Consider the following 19923-nt stretch of genomic DNA (forward strand, 5'->3'; position numbering starts at 1 on the left):
TTTAAGCTATCAGATTCAAGAAGGTGTAGCATGACAAGGGAGGTCTGTTTTTCATCTGAAATTCAGGTGGTTGGAAAAGGTAACATCAGGAAATTGCTGGAGTCCACTCAACAGGAAGGAAGCTTGGCTTGAGCCACCTTTCTTGAATATATTGTTGTGAAAAGGTAAACATTTGGTCTCCAGACTTGTAGTTGCGTGCATATAGATTGTGAGAACAAGTATTATCAGATTCACAAGTGATGCAATGTGCCTGGTTAAATATTTCAGGTTGCTTGTTTGGAAAGATGAAAGGGGGAAAAGGTCCTTTGTTTCTTTTTTTTTTTATCCTTTTTGAAACACAGCAGTGTTTAGAGTGGGTAGCCCTTGGGTTCATCTCACGATTGAGCTTGCCCGGATACCCGCTTGCTTAAGAAAGCTGGCAAATGTACTTGGAGACTCTTATCTCTAAAGCCCTGAAGTGCTATGTCCGTTTCTTGTCCTACCAAATTCCACTGACATTCAGAGGTGCTAATGTGAAAAGCAATTTTAAAATTCTGAATGCTGTGAGAACTGAGTTACCAGAATGACCAGGACAGGGGTCCCACCCCTGGAACTTCTCATTTTATGGGTGAGCGTATGATCTAGAGTTGGTTTCAAAAGCCAAATACCATTTTCTTAAAGGCCTACCTGATTGAATAGCCCCGTTCCTCTCGGTTGACTGTGACCTGTCAGGGAGGATGGAGGGAAGAACTATTATGCATTCTGGCTTCTGAGCAAAAATGAGCTTCCTGCTCATTGCAAGATGGGTTATCCTAAAAAAAAGGACAGAGACCGACTGTTGCATGGTGTTAAAACTATCTAAATCCACCTGCCATTTCACCCTTGTTCTCCACCCCTAGCTCCCTGCACCCCAGCTTTCTAGGGACTCCTGCAAGACAATGAATCACAGTTTGCATGGACTCTTCCTGGATGAACCAGGTAATGCACATGAAAAGCACCACACACAGCGCTCAGCACACGGCAGGGCTTCAAAGAACACGGGTGAGAATCAGCTTGAGGACTGACTCCCAGTTCTGCTGGGACGTCCTGTCCTGCACACCTGTGACTATGAACAGAACCACTTAGGCATGCAATGCGTAGGGTGGTCTTTTAACTGCACAAAGGAGATCAAGTCAGGCCCTGCCTAGAGCCCTTCAGTGGCTGTCCCCAGATGTTCGGGTGGAATGAAGATCCCTCGCTGTGGCCTGTGAGGCCCTGCACTGTCCACGGGTCCCACTCTCTGCTCACACGCAGTCCTCCCTTCACTGCCACTCTCCCGGTCCAATTCCAGTCCTGCCCAGGGGGCTGGCTCACCCCTGCTTTAGGCTCAACTCAAATGGCAACTCTGAGGGCCCACCCCATCTCTCTATCTGCTCCTGCCTCTACTTGCCCTCACATCACCTTCACGCTACATACTTCAACCTACAATTATCACAAGTATTTGCCTGCTTGTTTGCTGTCCACTGTGTCTGCCAGAAAGTAAACTCCAGGAGGGAAAGGACCTTATTCGTCCCGTTCACGGCTGTGTCTCCAGGCCACAGGGCACGGCGGACACTTGGAAACTATTTGAAAGCAGAGACTCGCCCTGATGAAAGAGCCACCTACACTCCTGGCCCCACTTATCTGCTCTGCTTTTTCTTTTCCACATCACTCACAGCATCCCCATACACTGCAGAATTTACTCATTATTGACTGTCCATCTGCCTGCTAGAAATTTAAGCATCATAAGGACAGAAATCTCTGATTCTCTGCACTGATGTATCTTAGGCACCTAAAACAGTGCCTGATACATCACAAGTCCTCAAAATATTCATGTACTAAATGAATGATCTGTACTATAAACAGTTACACAGCCCTAAATCAGCATTAGGTATGGATAGGCACTGTATATACTTCGAATTACAAGGTTCATCTACGTGAATTTCCCCAACCAATTTTGAATAAAACTGCTTTCATCTGATACATTTCAGGTTGTAAAACACTTCACATATTAATCTATCTAGTCCCCTTCATAATCCCGTGAGGCAGACACACAAAATGGAGACACCACTAGCAACTCAGGGCTAAATGCATGAACAGAGTCAGGGCTCACCACACGGAAGCTGCCAATCTCAGGCCCACGGTACAGATGTGGAAACGGAACCCAGGGCTCTGCCTTGCTCACAGCAGAGTGGTAACTGCCGATGCGCGCGGTGCCCAGCCCCCTGCAGGCTACCGCATCGCGCAGGGCACAGCGCAGGAGGGAAGTCGGAGCAGCTGACTCGCCATCTCCGAGCACAGGATGGCTCTGCACCAAGTCCAAGCTGCAGGCGGGAGGTGCAGGCTCACCCCTGAAAAACCCGAGGCAGGGAGCAGAGCCGGGTGGACTCCAAGAGCTAGGGCTGGCCGGGGGGTAGCCTGGGCCCCACACCCAGAAGTCACTGAAAAACGCAGCCTGACATGAAGCAGAGTGTGCCACAGGGGTCCCCTGAAAACCCAGCTGAGGACTGGAGCTCAGCAAGCCGACCCGTGACCATGGATGGTAGTTACCAGGGCAACCCGCGCATTGCCAGAGGATGAGCCTCAGGCCTGGGACCTGTCACGGCTTCCCCGGGTGTACTGTAACGGGACACGAGGCAATTTCAAGGTGCCAGCGGAACACACAGTCAGTCAGTGTCTGCCCCCCAGCCCAGAATTTACTAAACAGCCAAGGCTTTTACACTACACTCACAGGTAGCCAACTTAAGATTTTTAGTATTAAAAAAAAAAGTCGATTTTTAAAAGTTTGTTGCCAATTCAGTCCAAGGATGTGGACTGAATCCATCAGGAAGATGAGATTTCATGTGCCTCCCGCCACCCCCCACTTGAGTATTTAGACTTTTCCTTTCATTACAGACCTGTGGATGATACAATCTCAGGGATCATGAGACTCAGGCTGGGGACCTATCAGTCGGGATAAAGCATGAGACCCAAGGCGATGAAGCACCAGGGGAGGGTTAGGAGAAGAGAAGCTGTGGGATGGGGCCGCCTTTGGGAGGGAGCCTTTCCATGACAGTGAAAAGAATCTCCTGGCCAACATGGAGCTGAGACACAGTTAGTGAGGCTCCTTAGAACCCTGAACCCAAATTCCAGTATCTTTACTAAGGCTTAGAAGGTCTCTGTGATTTTACCTCATTTCCTGCCACTCTAACCCTCACCAGCCCTCCTTCTGTTCCTTGAATATGCCGAGGATCTTCCCATCTTGGGGCCTTTGCACATGTGGCTTCTGAAGCCAAGAATCCCTTTTCAGCCCAGGCAGCAGCCTATCCTGGTCTCCATCCAATAACCCATTACCCCTCAATCAGGTTTACCTGTGCTATATTCTTCAGCATACTCTTCTTTCAGAGTATATACTATGGTTATAAGCTTCCCAGGTGGAGCTAGTGGTAAAGAACCGTCCTGCAACGCAGGAAACACGTTCTTGATCCCTGGGTAGGGAAGATCCCCTGGAGGATGGCATGGCAACCCACTCCCATATTCTTGGGAGAATCCCATGGACAGAGGAGCCTGGAGGGCTACAGTACATAGGCTCACCAAGAATCAGACACAGCTGAAACGACTTAGCATGCACACACGCACTATGGTTGTACTTATGTATTATTTGATAAATGTGTGCTTTACCACAAGAGTATGAATTCTGTGAAGGCTGAAACTATTTACCACTATCTACCACAGCTTCCTCTAGCTCTCAGCACCACATTTAGCACATAACACACTGATAAACTTTTATGAAGTAAATGAAAAAACAAAAAACACCCAGACAATAAGCTCTCTAGAGCCCATCATACCTGGCACTGTTAACCAGGCTTTCTGGATCCAGAGTTAGGTCGACACGAACTGCCCTACTACTTGTCACCGATACTAAAAGGTTGAACATTAAAAAATCAAAAAGTCTGACACTGTAAAAGGAAAAACAAAACACACACACACAAAATCAACTCTGCTGGTCTAAAACTGGAGCTGGATAGACAAGCGAGGGCTGTCCACTGCCACAGTTATTACTGCTCACACAAGTTAAAACAATGAAACACTGCTCTGAAGCACCAAAAAATTGCTTACTATTATTGCTTTGGCTCAAAGAAAGGAAAAGAGTATTTCTTTAAGCTCTAATGACATGCCTTGTTCTGTTAAAGACAAAACAACAGGCCCAAAATGGAGCTGCTTATGCCATGCCCCATGTCATCAAACTGGAACTTACTTAAGAGTTTTGGCTCTCTCTGCAATGCAATCCTAAACTAGATATCAGCTTAAATCTGGAATAGACTGATAAGCATTAGTTAGGTAATCTGCCTGACAATCCCTGTCACGCCCTATAAGGAAAGGAACCTTGTAATAATCAACCCACCTTTTTGCCTAGTATAATTTCCTTGTTCTGTTCCCTTCTGCCAATAAAACCTCTCACCTTGTGTAACTCTTTGGAGCTCCATTCTGTCTGCTAAATTGGATGCTGCCTGACTCATGAATCACTAAATAAAGCCACTAAGATCTTTAAAATGTACTCAGTTGAATTTTGTCTTTAAGCCCTAAGCATTTGACCTTTGTCTCCTGAGTGCTTGGACAAACTAGCAACAAACTTTTAAAAGTGAACTTAAAAAAAAAAAAAAGCTAAAAATTGAAAGTTATCAACACGGGGGTGCACATAAAGTTCCAGCGTTGGGTGTTTATAAAGACTCCATTTCCATATCTCTGCTCCCTGCAAGCACTCCCAGGGGTGTCCACTTTCTGTAACCACTTTTCAGTTCCTTCCAAGGTCGTTTCCCTCACTCAGCCTTCTCTCATGATATGCTGATCAGAAGAAGGGTCTGGGCTAAGTGAAGCACAGCTGAGTCTGTGGCCTGCTTCTGGGTCCTATAACCGTGGCTGATTGTGTTTCCTGGCACCTATCTGTGACCCACCCCCAAAAGCATACACAAGCCCTCTCTGCCCATCAGGCAACCAGCAGTAAGATGGAAGGGGCATTATAATGTGAGCTTACAGTGGTGGTCCTCTGCAGAACTGTCCATCGGACTCACCTGTGGAATCTCAAAAAGAACAGGAGCCAGGTGACACTGCTGACACTGAATCTGTTTCGGGAACAGGATCTGGGTAGGCGGGTGTGTTGCATCCTGCTGAAAGTTACCCAGGTGTGCTGTGCACACAAGCTGGCCCACGACTTCTAACTACCCTCTGAAGAATCAGGTCACTGTCTCCTGTGTGTGTTGGAGGCCCTCTGGGCAGCCTCCCTGAGAGCTGCTTTAAAGCGACACTGACATCCCAGCGCACGTGCGTCAGCGTCCCCCACTCATTCATGGGACAGGAGGAAGCTCGCCTAGACACGCCAGCCGCATGCTGTGCCCCACGCCACACGGGCACGTCCCTGGGCCCAGCAGTGCTCTACACACTCCGTACACACCGTCCTGATGCAGCCTCACGGCAACCTTATTTCGAAAATGAGACAACTGAGACGAGAGAGGCTGTGTAATTTGACCAAGGTCATTTAGTCAGTGAGCAGCAAAGCTGGGATTAAAACCTGAGCAGGATGACTCAAAAACTACACTCTCCACTCTACGTTTGGAGCACCAAAAAATGAAGCACTTAGCTTTTCCTGGTATCAGAAGTTCTTTGCTGGTATCAAAAGCTCCTATGCTCATGACCCCAGCCTACCAACCACTGTGTGGGCGCTTAGCAATCGGTAGCCTGGATGTGAGCGGGGCATCACCCACAAGGGGACAGGTTATGCCCTATGGGATGCTGTGGGGTGGGGGTCTTGGGGGGCTCATAGCCTGCCCACAGTTTGCTTGGCCCCAGGCAGGTACCCTACTAAGGGCTGCATCCCCCTGCCAGAGGGGCTGTATCCCCCATATGCACAATGATTCTATACAGATTATCAGATGGCCCTGGAGTGAACACTTCAGGTAATTCAGAAATTTCCATAAATTTCTACTTTTAATTTATTCTCTTTAAAAAATGTAAGCTTCAGGGGCTTCCCTGGTGGTCCAGTGGCTCAGACCGCATGCTCCCAATGCAGGGGGCCCAGGCTTGATCCCGGTTTGGGGAAATAGATCCCACATGCTGCAACTAAGAGTTCAAATGCTGCCACAAAGATCAAAGACCCTGCATGTCACAACTAAGACCTGGGGCAGCTAAATAAATAAGTAGTTTTTAAAATTTTTTTTAGTTTTTTTTTTTAAATGTCATTTTAAAAAAGTCATCAAAGTAATAGATGACACTATTAAATAAACATTATCATTTTGGTACACTTCCATTTCAAGGTAATATTTATCAAATGTCTACCACCCTCCAGTTATTGGGTATAACACAAGCGGCTACCACAAGAAGTGGGCACAGAAGGGGCATAGGGGGGCAGTTAAAGCTACTGACTAAGAGAGCTGAGGGACCCCTGGGCACTGTATTAGTCCACTCATGAAGCAGGGCTCTTCTGAAAAATAATGTGGGATACCGCAGACCATGTCCAGTCTGGCAATGTGGCTAAGAACCTGAACTCTGGTGTCAAGTCTGGCTCTCATCACGTTCTGGATATGACCTTGGGCAAGCTTCTTACTCTGCACCTCAGCTTCTTCATGTGCAACGTGGAGCTAATAATAGCATCTTATCAGGTTAAAATGAAGATTAAATGACAGTAACCATGAAGTGGTTGGCTTAATGTCTGGCAGAAAGTCAAGCTTAATAAACAATAGCTATTATTAGTATAACTATTACCAATTAATTATTATTAGTGGTAAATACCAGTAGGAGCAAGTATTACCAAGTCTTGACCACAGGCCCCAAATACAGGGAACGTGAAATTCTTCAATGGTCGGGGCAAATACTCTACTTCATTGTGTACCCGGAGTTCCTCAGTCCTCCTCACAGTGTTTACCACCCGAGAGGGGCTCATCAACTAATCATCTTCCTAATGCCAAAAGCAGCTATTACATCTGAGCCTTAGCCCATATGTGGGTGTTGAGTTGCAAGTATCATCAAAATGATTTTCTTTTCTTTAGTTGCATCATATGTTAGCACTTCTAAACCTATGGAAGAAAGCATTGGGATCTTAAATAAAAATTATTTAAGTTGGCTGTTAGCAATTTTTTTTAGCAATTAGTAAAAGCTCGATAGGAAGGAAACTAAAATAATGTGTTTAAGACAAATAATCTATACATTTATTTTGTGTGCACTTGTCTTTTTAAGTCAGAAGGTCCCTAAACTTTTGGTTATAAAAACAAGGCCTGGTACTGGTCGTTTATTGGATCATGTGCTTGTTTTATTTTTATTTTTTGGCCATTTGGCACATAGGATCTAAGTTCTTCAACCAGGGATTGAACCCACATCCCCTGCAGTGGAAGCATGGAGTTTTAACCACTGGACTGTAGGGGAAGTCCCATGTGCTTGTTTTATATGGTGAGATGCTTTTATTTCATAAGAAAGCCTTCCTTCCCTGTGTTCTGCTTCATCATCTCTCCTATCTCTTTAGTCTCTTGGCAGACCACACTTGCTCCTCTGCCCTCACACCGAGGGGATTTTTGCAAGGGTAAAGTCTTAAGACCTCCTCTCTCTCACTTTAAACTAGGAACCTAATAACAGCAGTTTGGTTATGATTTATTTTAGAGAACACTTTGATGTTCTGGATTTTTCATTTAAAAGTCTTTTTAGTTTATGTCTCAGTTTAATGGATTCATTAGGTTGTGGCTGATTCAGTGAAATTTTTTTTGAAAATCTGGGTTTGATCTGGGGTTTTGCACATTTATGTGCTGATTCTGGATTTTGGTTCAAGCTGCTATTGAATTCCCTGATTAAAATTTTTGACAACTGTCAGAACGAGCCAGTTGTTCCAAGCTTTCTTTTTCTCGGTCCCCGAGCTGTCCTTTCTTCCCCTGTGGAGTCATCTTTATCCTCAGAGGGCAGAGCAGAGCCCCTGCTTACACACTCCTGGGCTCAAACTCCAGTCCTGCCACTTAGTAGCTGTATGAATTTAAACAAGTTAATTAGCATTTCAAGACTTGGGCTTTTTTTTTTTTAATCTATAAAATGGATAAAATAGTGCAACTTAGTTCTTAATAGGATTAGAAGGGACAATCCAGATAAACCGTAGTATCTCAGTCTATTGCTCTTTTACACCCTGATAATTTTCCATGAAAATTCCAGAAAACAAAACAGTCCCAGCAACTCTTTTCTTTAGCTCATCTCATTATGATAATAGCAACCAATTTAACGCCTGTTGGTTGAAAGGGTGTTGGAAGCAGGGGGTCATTTTGTAAGTGGGGATTTCCCTGGGGCTGAAGTGGAGCAATGAGTGGCCTGGAGAGTCCCTGGCTTCAAGGGCTTCCAGGGAGCCTGGGCAACTTAGCTCTGGCGGGCTGGACAGGCAGGAGTTATGGGACTCAGGTCAGGCTGACCCCAAAAGAAGGGAAGTTAGAAAAACATACTTGTGGAAAGGAAGTACAAAAATAAATACTCAGCAAAATAAGGGACTGTGGGTAACATATTGTGTGTTAGTCGCTCAGTCTTGTCCAACTCTTTGTGACCCCATGGACTGTAGCCCACCAGGCTCCTCTGTTCATGGAATTCTCCAGGCAAGAATACTGGAGTGGGTTGCCATTTCCTTCTCCAGGGGATCTTCCTGACCTAGGGATAGAACCTGGGTCTCCTGAATTACAGGCAGATTCTTTACTGTCTGAGCCACCAGGGAAGTCTGTTAATATGGGTATAGTAATGTAATTAAAAGAACACTTTGAAAGAACAGGTACATGTATCATAATATAGTATCAATAAAGCCAGTAACTATGTGTTAACAGGTGCAAAATCAGTGATTCTATTATTTGGGGGAGCCCTACATGCCTATTACACATATTTCTACCAACCCAGCTATGAAGAATAAGCAGAGAAAAAGAGGGTGGGTTCTCAACAACCGGGGACAGCTGCTACCCCCCGAGTGGCCTCTTTTAGGGCCACAGGTCGCTCTTTTCAGCCTGGTAAAGGCATTGAGCAACACTGCTCTCAACCGTCATCTTAGCTCTGAATAAGACTATCACTCAGTTTCTTCACATACAGCAATACCAAGAACAACCAGATGGCTAGTCTCACCATTATTAGGAGTCAGGGCTGGGGAAGGCAAAGCATTTTTCAGCCCCAGTGCTCCGTTCCCTATACACCTTCAATCTGTTCCATCCTCAACTTGTGGAGAAGGGGGCCTTGAAGCACAACAGGGCAAGTGATGCTCTGAGTGGCAATCAAGGCCAGCAAGAAGGAGAGGGGACAAAGCAGAGTCCTGGAGCAGGAGAGGTGGGGCTGGACACAGGATATGGGAGAGGGAGGCCAGAGGGAAGGGGCCTGGGGCTCCTTCCTGAGGCCTCTGTACTGATGCCTCCTACCCTGCTAGGAAATAGGACCCCAGGAGCTGTACCACAACACCTTGGAAGGTCTGGCTTACTGTGTCACTGAACCTGCCCACTCTACTCTCCCAGGTGTCAAGGGCATAGTAACAGGGTTAGAGACATAAAAGTAAATTCCCCAAGGCAGACCCTCATGCTGAGAGCAGGCAGTTTGTCTAAGGGATCAGTCCCTCATGACCCGTGAGGAGCCTTTCCCAAGGCAGCAACTGTTTCATGATTGTGTCCTGAAGTTCTTTTCCACTTGATGACGAGTACATTCCCAGTTCCCAGTACCAGGTCCACAAGATGGTGCTGAGTCCACTCCAAGAGATGCTCTTAGGTCCTAAGTCACTGGGGATCCAGTCCCCAAAACCTTTCTCAAAATGGGCAGATGAAAGAATTTCATTTCAAAATAAATAGACCTTGGGTGTTTTAGATAACAAAAAGCAGAGAACAAGCTTCTTAGTGGAGTCTGCCTTCTAACTCCTTCTTCATTTGCTCCAGATGGATTCTCAAGATTCTTCAGACGAGGGGTGGGGACCACCCCCCCCCCAGTGTGGGGATTTCCTCCTTAGAGGAGCAGTCCTCACACGAAACCCTCAACTGTGACCTCTGCATGCGGCAGCCCTTGGACGGTTTGCACGTCCCCTCCCAGAGCTAAACATCTCCAGCTCCTTCAACTGGGCCCCAGCAAAGAGAATTTTATAGACACGGAACTTTAGACAGTTTGGTCCAACCCTCTCATTTTAGATATGAGAAAATAGAGGCACAGAGAAGTAGAATGACTTGCGTAAGGTCTCATGGTATCACTAAAACAGGTTTCCAGATTTCTGGCTCCATACACCTTAAGCATATCACCATACTCCTCAACTGGCAGCAGCCAGACCTGCTCACTGACACAGGACCTTAGCGTGTACTTGACTTCCCTCAGCCTCAGTCTCTTCACATATTAACTGGAGCAAATCATACAGACCTCGTGGGCTGCTGGGGGGATTCAATGAGAGTACCAGGTGGTGCTAGTGGTGAAGAACCCACTTGCCAACGCAGGAGATGTAAGAGATGCGAGTTTGATCCCTGAGTTGGAAAGATCCCCTGGAGAAGGAAATGGCAACCCACTCTAGTACTCTTGCCTGGAGAACCCCATGGACAGAGGAGCCTGGTGGGCTACAGTCCACGGGGTTGCAAAGAGTCAGCTGTGACTGAAGCAACTTCACACACACACACACACACACACACACACGGGCACCCAGCCAGGGCAAGTACATAGCAAATAGTAAGTGTGTGATAATTGATTTTATTTATAACATTCAGACTCTCTTTTTGGCATGGAGTTCTCCTTTCTGCCTTTGTGTTCTTCTTCTTCCTCGGCTTCCCAACTTCCAAGGCTGAATTTTTAAACTGATCCTCAAAAATTCACGTAGGCTTTCCATGTAGCTCAGCTGGTAAAGAATCTACCTACAATGCGGGAGACCTGAGTTCTACTCCTGGGTCAGGAAGATCCCCTGGAGAAGGAAGTGGCAACCCACTCCAGTATTCTTGCCTGGAGAATCCCCTGGACAGAGGAGCCTGGCGGGCTACAGTTCATGGGGTTGCAAGAGTCAGATACGACTTAGCATTATCTTTCTTTCTTTTCTTTCAAAAATTCACTCATTCTCGTGAAATGTAGTTGTGTTCCTTTGGTCCATATTTCTAGTCTGTTGGAATATTTCAGAAAGACAATGCTATCTGAAAATATACCTACTGATTCCTTAAACACGATATGCTGACTCCTCCTTCAGAAACTTCCAGGTAAGTCTAGGGTGGTAAAGTCGTGAAAAAAGGCGCTCTCCTCTGCTCTCCTCCAAAGGCTGGCAGAATGTGATCATTCTTTTTACCCACTCAGACTTAATTTTAACATCAGGACTATTATACTGAGGAAGACTTAGAAAATATTCTTCAATTTATTAGAATTAAAAAAGATAAAGCTCAGTTTCATCTAAAGGAGGAAGGAAGGCTACAGCCGCGCTATCAGGAAGCGACCCTGACTCTGCGGAGAGAAGCTCCGGTGTGTTAACACCCTAATATGTTTGGAGGGAGACACTGGCACCTCAGGGTAACTGAGCTTTTACCCTGAGACCGTAAAACTCCAGGGTTGCTGGGGGTAAAGTTGTTGGGAACAGACTATGAGCTAAAGAACACGATGGCAAGGCCCTGGAGCTGATCTGTGGTTCCCGGCTGGTCCTTGGTTATAGGCATTCTCTCAGCTCCATTGCTGGAGAAAGCACTGGCACCCCACTCCAGTACTCTTGTCTGGAAAATCCCATGGACGGAGGAGCCTGGTAGCCTGCAGTCCATGGGGTCGCTAAGAGTCAGACGCAACTGAGTGACTTCACTCTCTCTTTTCCCTTTCATGCATTGGAGAAGGAAATGACAACCCACTCCAGTGTTCTTGCCTGGAGAACCCCAGGGATGGGAGAGCCTGGTGGGCTGCCGTCTATGGGGTCGCACAGAGCCGGACACGACTGAAGCGACTTGGCAGCAGCAGCAGCAGCAGCTCCATTGTATCAACAAGCACAGCAAGACTAATTTTCCAAACATTCTTTTCATTCCCTCATCCCGACTAGCTCAGGCCACTTGTTTTTCAGGGGCTCCCATCCCAGCATCCTCGGATCCTGTTGCTTCGGAGAATATAGCCAGCCTGTAATTGTTGCAGTGTCCGTATCTGCTCACCCGGAAAAACACTGCCTTCCCCATCCTGCGTCTTTCCAAATGCCAACTTTCTGGAAACTTTCTTGATCAACAAACACAGAACAAAAAGAAAGAACACCTCATCTTAGTCCTGTTTAGCCCTCTACCATTTACAAAGTGGGCTTCCCTGGTGGCTCAGTGGTAAAGAATCTGCCTGCCAAGCAGGAGACATGGGCTGGATCCCTGGGTCAGGAAGATCCCCTGGAGAAGGAAATGGCAACCCACTCCAGTATTCTTGCCTGGAGAATCCCATAAACAGAGGAGTCTGGCGGGGCTACAGTCTATAGGGTTGCAAAGAGTCAGACACGACTTAGCAACTAAACAACAATGACTTTTACTAAGCACTTCTGCACACATCTGATCTCCTTTCTCACAACACCCCTGTGGACTGTGAAATAATATTTCCATTTCAAAGATGATGATGCTAAAGCTCAGAAAAATTAAACCAAAATCACAACACCACATGGCTTATAGTTGACAAGGTTGGGTTTTTCAACCCTGATTGTGGGACTCCGGATCAAATTCCCTCTAGCATACTTAAAAGGAAGACTGTATTTATGTGATTCTAAATATTAGTAAATATAAACCACCATCTCATCTTCTGATTGATATGTTTAGTAGCTGTGTATCTCTGTAGGCCAAATTCAGTGTCAAATGTGTAGTTGCCATTCAAAAAAACTACACATCATTAGCTATTTTTACCAAAAAAAATGGGTTTTTCCTGTTCAGCCTATATATACCACAGACATACTGCTGACTAGCTGATCATTTATGCATTTTACTTCATATTCTCTGCCATTCTGCATGACTTGACCACATAGTGCTTTATTTAATTCATTCTATAAAATAGGAATGATGCCTGAGATGATTATCCTGATAGTTAAATGAGGCAACGATTACAGAGACCTCAGCTAGCAGGTGTTCACTTCAGTTCAGTTCAGTCACTCAGTCGTGTCCAACTCTTTGCAACCCCATGGACTGTAGCAGGCCAAGCTTCCCTGTCCATCACCAACTCCTGAAGCTTACTCAAACTCATGTCCATCAAGTCGGTGATGTCATCCAACCATCTCATCCTCTGTCGTCCCCTTCTCTGATTGCCTTCAACCATTCCCAACATCAGGGTCTCTTCCAATGAGTCAGTTCTTCACATTAGGTGGGCAAAATATTGAAGTTTCAGCTTCAGCATCAGTTCTTCCAAAAAATATTCAAGACTAATTTCCTTTAGGATTGACTGGTTTGATCTCCTCACAGTCCAAGGGACACTCAAGAGTCTTCTGCAACACCACAGTTTGTAAGTATCAATTCTTCGGCACTCATCCTTCCTTATGGTCCAACTCTCAGATCCATACATGGCTACTGGAAAAACCATAGTTTTGACTAGATTTGACTAGCCTTTACTAGGTTTTCACTTAATGGTATTATATACTACTGCTTCTACTGCTACAACTTCATTATATTCACTAAAACCAAGTAGAGTTTTGTTTTTTTTTTTTAATATTTATTTGGTTGCACCAGGACTATGCACTAGGGATCTTCTACCTTTTTTGTGGCACATAGGGTTTTTTCAGTTGTGGCATGTGAACTCTCAGTTGCTGAATGTGGGATCTAGTTTCCTAACCAGGGATCAAACTTGGGCCCCCTGCTCTGGGAGTGTGGTTTGAGCCACTGAACCACCAGGGAAGTCCCTTAAGTAGACTTTTGTTTTCTAAAAAGTGCCTGATGTACCATAACGCAGTGTGGAGACCATGATTCAGAGAAGCAGAAGAATGATTTCATCTCCTGGGCCTTATTTAATCATTTATTTCTTTTCAGGAAGCTCCTGGAGCCCACAGTCCAATGGAGGACACAGACATGCAGACAAACAGCTCCTCCGTGATGATGGAAGTGCTCTAATGAGCATGCCCAGGGCTTTGAAGGAGGCAGCTTTACACTGAGTTTGGGGAAAGATAGTCAGGGAAGACGAGGTGGAACCGAGTCTTGAGAGACAGGGAGACTTTCTCTGGGATCCAAGAAGAAAAAACACATGCTATTCTAATAAGAGGTCAGGCAAAGGCAAAGGAGCAGGAAACAGAATGACACATTTGGAGAATGGCAAAGAGGTGGGGTTTCCCACACGGCTCAGTGTTAACGAATCTGCCTGCCAATGCAGGAGATGCAAGAGACACGGGCTGGATCCCTGGATTGGAAAGATCCCCTGCAGAAGCGCATGGCAACCCACTCCAGTATTCTTGCCTGGGAAATCCCATGGCCAGAGAGCCTGGCGGGCTACAGTCTGCGGGTTGCAAAGGGACAGACACGACTTAGTGACGAAGCACACAAAGAGGTGGGACGTCTGCTCCACAGACGCTGGGCAGGGCCGGATGGCGGACGGAGACAGAGAGACTGGCAGGGACCTGGTCATGAAGAAGGCATCGGGAGGGCCTTGGATCTGACCCTCTAGCCTGGTAGAGAAACCTTACCTGCATACTGGAATCACCTATGGGAACTTGAGAACACAAACACTCAGGCTCCATCTCAAGATTCTAATTCATTTGGTCTTGGGTAAAAAGGAAAAACTCTCCAGGTGATTCTAATGTGCACCCAGGACAATGGTGAGTCCTTTAAAAGATCTGAAGCAGGAATCATTTAGACAAATATGCAGACAGGTCATTCTGGGAGTAGTTTGATGAGAAGGATGTCTGGAGGGGGCTGGAAAGAAGGCAAGGAGACAGCTGGGGATGGCAAAGAGAGAAATAAGTAAAAGCTATTTGAATGGAAGAATCAACTAGTTATAAACTCAAGGAGAGAGAAAGGGGGAACCAGACCAGAGGGACGGTCTGGCAGAAGAAGAATTAAGTCAGTGTGCTCTCTGAGGAGCCTGTGGGAGACGCAGCTGGCACTTTCAAGCAGGACGCCTCCACAGTGGACTTTGATCCACAATGGACTTTGATGCTAAGAGGAAGCCGGGCTGAAGATGCAGCCATGCATCGCATTGACATACAAGCTGGCTGCACACATGAGCATGGATGATGCCCAAGGAAAGCAGATGAGAGAGATGAAAAAGAAATAGGGCAGAAGAAGGAACTTGATCAATACCAATACTGAGAGGTGACTGGATGTGTCAGGATCACCTGGTGGCTCTTAACTAAAAATTTAGTTTCTTGGTGCTACCCCAGACTGAATCAGAACAGCCAGGGGGTAAGACCCCAGGAACTGATTTTTCCTAAGTTCCCAGGCACTTCTGAATCAAGGTTAGGCTGGACACTGTTACCAGTTTGCTAACACTGCCATAATAAACTACCACAAACTTGGTGACTTAAAACAACAGAGATTTATTCTCTCACAGCTACAGAGGCCAGAGGTCCAAAACCATGATGTAGGCAGGGCCGTGCCCTCTCTGAAGCCTCCAGGGGGAGAATCCTTCCTGCCTCTTCCAGCTTGTGATGGTTCTGTGGTCCCTTGGCCTGTGGCTGCATAACTCCAATCTCTGCCTTCATCTTCACACGGCCCTCCCCTCTTTCTGCATCTCTCTTCTGTGTGTCTCTTATAAGGACACTTGTCATTGGATTCAGGGTCCACCTGAAAATCCAGGATGAATTCATCTCAATATCCTTAAAAATTTACATCTGCAAAGACCCATTTTTTTCCCTAAAAAAAGATCACATTCACAGTTTTGGGGATGTAGAAACATCATGTAGCAGGCTACCAGACACCGTGACAATAACTCAACTGGGTGGATGAGGGAGGGGACTGGAGTCCAGAACTCCAAGCTCAGTTCTCCAACAGTGGCAGGAAAAGGTGGGGAAAAAAAAAACCAACAACCCAAGAGAGAGTCATCGTTAAGTATACAGCTCCACTTCTGAGTCTCCTGCAGCCCTAGGAATCCCAGGCCACTAGGTATCCAGGGCTCCAACTGAAAGTACTTTAGAAAACAGAAAAAAGCACCACAATCACCAATTGATAAAATACTAGACCACGTTACCCTCAAAATAGAGGTGAGCGCTTTGAAGGGCTGAAAAGGCTTTTATTTAATTCACTTTCTAAACTAAATGAATTTGATACGAAGCTAGGATTTCATCTCTAAGATGCTGTGGCCATTTTCTCCTCACCACCTTAGTAACTTCCAGTCCAAACAATAAGCCACCATGGGAGCATGGCATCAGTTTTTCCATTTTCTGAAATATTTCCTAGGAGAGATTTCCCTGGCAGTCAGGGGGTACGGGTTTGATCCTCGGTCGGGGAGCTAAGATCCCATATGCTTTGTGGCCAAAAACCTGAAAAACATTTTAAAAAAATCCACAGAAGCAATAATGTAACAAACTCAATACAGACCTTAAAAAACAGTGCGCATCAAAAAAATCTTAAAAAGAAAAAAGTGTTTCCAAGGAGCAGGCAATACTCAGTCAACAACAGTGAAGAAGGTTTGGTTATCCCTCCCTTCTCATCACCTACCAGTGTCCCCAAATCTTCACAGACTGCCCTCATTTTTATATCTATACACGCCCTACCTTCAAAGCTCTACATTATTACTATTTGCATGGGCTCCCTGATGCACAAAAGCTGTCTGCGCTCTAACAAGGGATTCCCCTTCTCAGCAACAGGGTTCGCATGACCAGACGGTCGATGGTGAGTGGTGGGGGTGGGTGAATAAGGAGTCCAGTACTTGGCTGGAGTTAAAGTCGCAGCCAGGGGACAAAGCCTTCAGGATCAGATTCTCAGTGTGGTCAAAACCACCCCATCATACAACCACCCCATCATAATGTGAAAAGGCACACCTCTCCATAGCCTCCACCCAGAGACTGTCCCAAAGTACTGCTGAGCTAGCAAGTCCACAAGGATTTGCTGTCTCTGTGCTTCACTGCGGTGTCTAGAGTGGTTCTCCCGGACAGTAACACACAGGAGTCAGCTGAGGACCGTGTGAAGTGCAAGGTCTGACACAGTGGGTTATCTATGTGTGGGCCATTTTCCTTTACGTCAGGGTGGGGATGGTGGAGGTACACAACCAAGTGTAAGGTTCAAGGAAACCAAGTTTCCATATCTGCTGGGGAGATGACAAGTTATCATGGTGATGATGATGGTGCCAATGACGATGAAAACTAGTATTTACTGAGCACTTTCTACATGCCGGTCCCTGTGCTGAGTATTTGCAGACATTATGACCCACTTAGCACCAAGAGAGCTGATGAAAAGGAGAGTGATTAAAAGATGTTTAGAAAAAAGGGAAGGCATTATAAATTCCAGGATGTTCAGAAAGTCAATAGAGTGTCAACAGAAAAAGGGAGGACAACTCTCACACTGTCCCAGCCTAGGATGAGTTAGGAAGTAGCTAACTGCCTGATATTTCAGAAAGCATCCTTGGGCCAAGGAGGTCAATATCATAGACCAGGTATATCAAGATATGACTGCTGTCCCCTGTTTTCACCCCATTGCCCAAGACCATCCAGATCAACCTTGGCATTTAGCTGCCTTGGGAGTGACAAGGCCAGATAAGATGGGGGTTCCTTTGGTGGGTTCTTCCTGTTGCATCCTGAAATGGGCACTCTGAGCACAGAGCGGCTTAATCAAGGCTGCTTTGTCTGATGCCTCTCCAGAAGTCCTTGGACACAAAAGCTGTGTTCTCCCAACGAATCACTTTGCCTATATGAGATGGACACACTTCACAGCCAAAGTAGCTCCTTTCTTTGCTGTGACATGGAGAAGGCTCAACGGCCATGAAATTTTCTTGGGCTGGGCCTTGGAGAGCTCCAAGCCCAACGCTCTGCAGGAAAAGACTGGGCAGGTTGCCAGTGAGGAAATCCAGCCTGGTGGATTGAGTCAGATGGTGAAGCTCTACAACTGCCGAGCAGAGCAGTAGTCCAGAGGCTGAATCGGCCTGCAGACCTGGTTCATTCAGCCCTACAGTACTTTAGAAGTTTTCATGTCCTCCAGTTTGCCATGATCTAACCATTCTATCTTCTTAAATCCAGCCTACACTGAACATTCGTATCACCTTCCTGTCCCTGTATATATCAGCATTTTAGACCCTAACTACAATGACATAGAGACACATCACTTAGACCTGTAACGTATCAGTGATTCCTACAGTGATTCACAGGCCTCCTAAAATTTAGATGGTGAGATACCAGTATTCAAGCTTTCAAAACGACAGAAGTACTCCATTTTAATGAAGAAGAGGTGGTCAGAAGCCTTAACATGGAATATATTTGGGTCACATAATATTTCTTCAGGTTCCCTCTAGTTTGTTCACTCCCATGTGAAAAATCTCCTACTATATGAGTCCTGGGAGACAAAGAGAGTGGATATCAAATTCTCCACTTTGTTTCAAATTGTTTTATTTATTTTTAAATTTTTATTTATTTTTGGCTGTACTGCAAAGCTTGCAGGCTCTTAGTTCCTTCACCAGGGATTGAACCTGGGTCCCAGCAGTGAAAGGACAGAGTAATAACCACTGGACCATGATCCCTAAAGTAATTTTAACGATACGGTCTGCTCAAGCTCTGAGAAAGGGATGATAACTCCTCATCAGACCTCCACACAATCAGACTCACACTCTCAGAGGCATCCATTTTTAGAGAGGGTTCCAGGGGGTTCCCTGGAGGTCCAGTGGTTAAGACTCCATGCTTCCACTGCAGGGGGTGCAGGTCTGATCCTCTGTTGGGAAACTAAGATCCTGCATCCCATGCAGCATGGCCAAAAAAATTTTTTTAACTAAAAAAATAAATTCAGGAAAAGAGGGTTCCATATTCACCATTAGCAGGTGATGTGACAAGGGAAGCAGTAACTACAGAGGATGCACAGCTCCTTACTCAGTAAGGGCATTTTGAATTGATATCATGCTCCATCACTGCATTACCAAGACAACAACAATATTAGAAACTAGATCAGAGAAGCACAGCCTGGATGTCAAACAATAGGGTCAACACAATAAAGCCTAACCAGCAAGACCCTTGGGGAATCTCAGAGGAGTTCTCAGTGGAACAGTGGCCATCTCTTCAGGGAAGCAACCCTACCTGGTATAGAGACTTTGGGGGTGCTGGTGCAGAGCGAATCCCTTGGTCGGGAGACCAATCTAAGCATCCAAATGCCAGTGTACAGAAGTGATTTTTATGGCCCTGGGCCGTCAGCTATTTATGTGAGTCCACGCAGATACTTTCCTTGTACACACGCCTTCTCTTGTTTTTCCACAATCTCTCCCCCCAGTGTTTTCATTCATTTCTCTTCCACCTTCCATTTTTCCAGTTTGAAGCCACCACTGGCAATACCGCAATCTCTGGAAAGAGGCCAGGCATGACACAGACCTTGCGGAACTGTCACCTCACCCTGCGGCTCAGGACGTGCGGGTGACTAGAGGGACCGTCAAACAAGCCCACCAGCTGGGCTGACGCATGACCAGAGGCCCAGAAGCTTTTCTGTACTGCGGAAATGCTACCAAAACTCTGGCCAGACACACACATGGATGCACAATGGTTCAGACAAAGGAAACTGGGAAAAACTGTGGGGCGGGGGGAGGGCAAAGTACTAAAGGCACTAAATTCCTGTTTGCGTCTGCCAAGTTAACCCTCAAAATAAATCTGATCAAAACTAAATGAAGGTTTCTGGCAGTGGGTATCCAAACAGTTCCCCCTGCTCACCTGTTTTAGAGTGAAACGATCTGGGGGCGAAGGGAACAGGGAGCAATTACATCAATAAATATGTTGTCTGCATTAAAAAAAAAAAATGTAAAATTCCCCAGACAAACCTAAACTCAGTGTAGATAAAAGCCCACAATAAACTGTTTAGAAAAATTATGCTTTAAATACACTGATTAAAAAAAAAAAATCTAAAAATAGGC

The 19923-nt window shown here is 45.9% G+C and overlaps 1 protein-coding gene across 10 annotated transcripts in view; it reads right to left on the reverse strand.

Moving 5' to 3' along the window:
- The window catches only part of ZBTB38 (zinc finger and BTB domain containing 38), a 132043-nt gene that overhangs the window by 15939 nt on the left and 96181 nt on the right, over positions 1-19923 (reverse strand). For 2 of the 10 annotated variants that reach the window (XM_065942233.1, XM_065942238.1), the window contains one exon: positions 667-704. The exons of 6 other annotated variants lie outside the window; for them this stretch is intronic. The gene's annotated coding sequence lies outside the window, so the exon portion shown is untranslated. Of the gene's footprint in view, positions 1-666; positions 792-19923 lie in introns of all 10 variants that reach the window. 2 more of the 10 variants (XM_065942234.1, XM_065942239.1) reach the window with 1 other exon arrangement.

Source organism: Muntiacus reevesi, chromosome 8 (assembly GCF_963930625.1).
Source record: "Muntiacus reevesi chromosome 8, mMunRee1.1, whole genome shotgun sequence".
Classification (NCBI taxonomy): domain Eukaryota; kingdom Metazoa; phylum Chordata; class Mammalia; order Artiodactyla; family Cervidae; genus Muntiacus; species Muntiacus reevesi.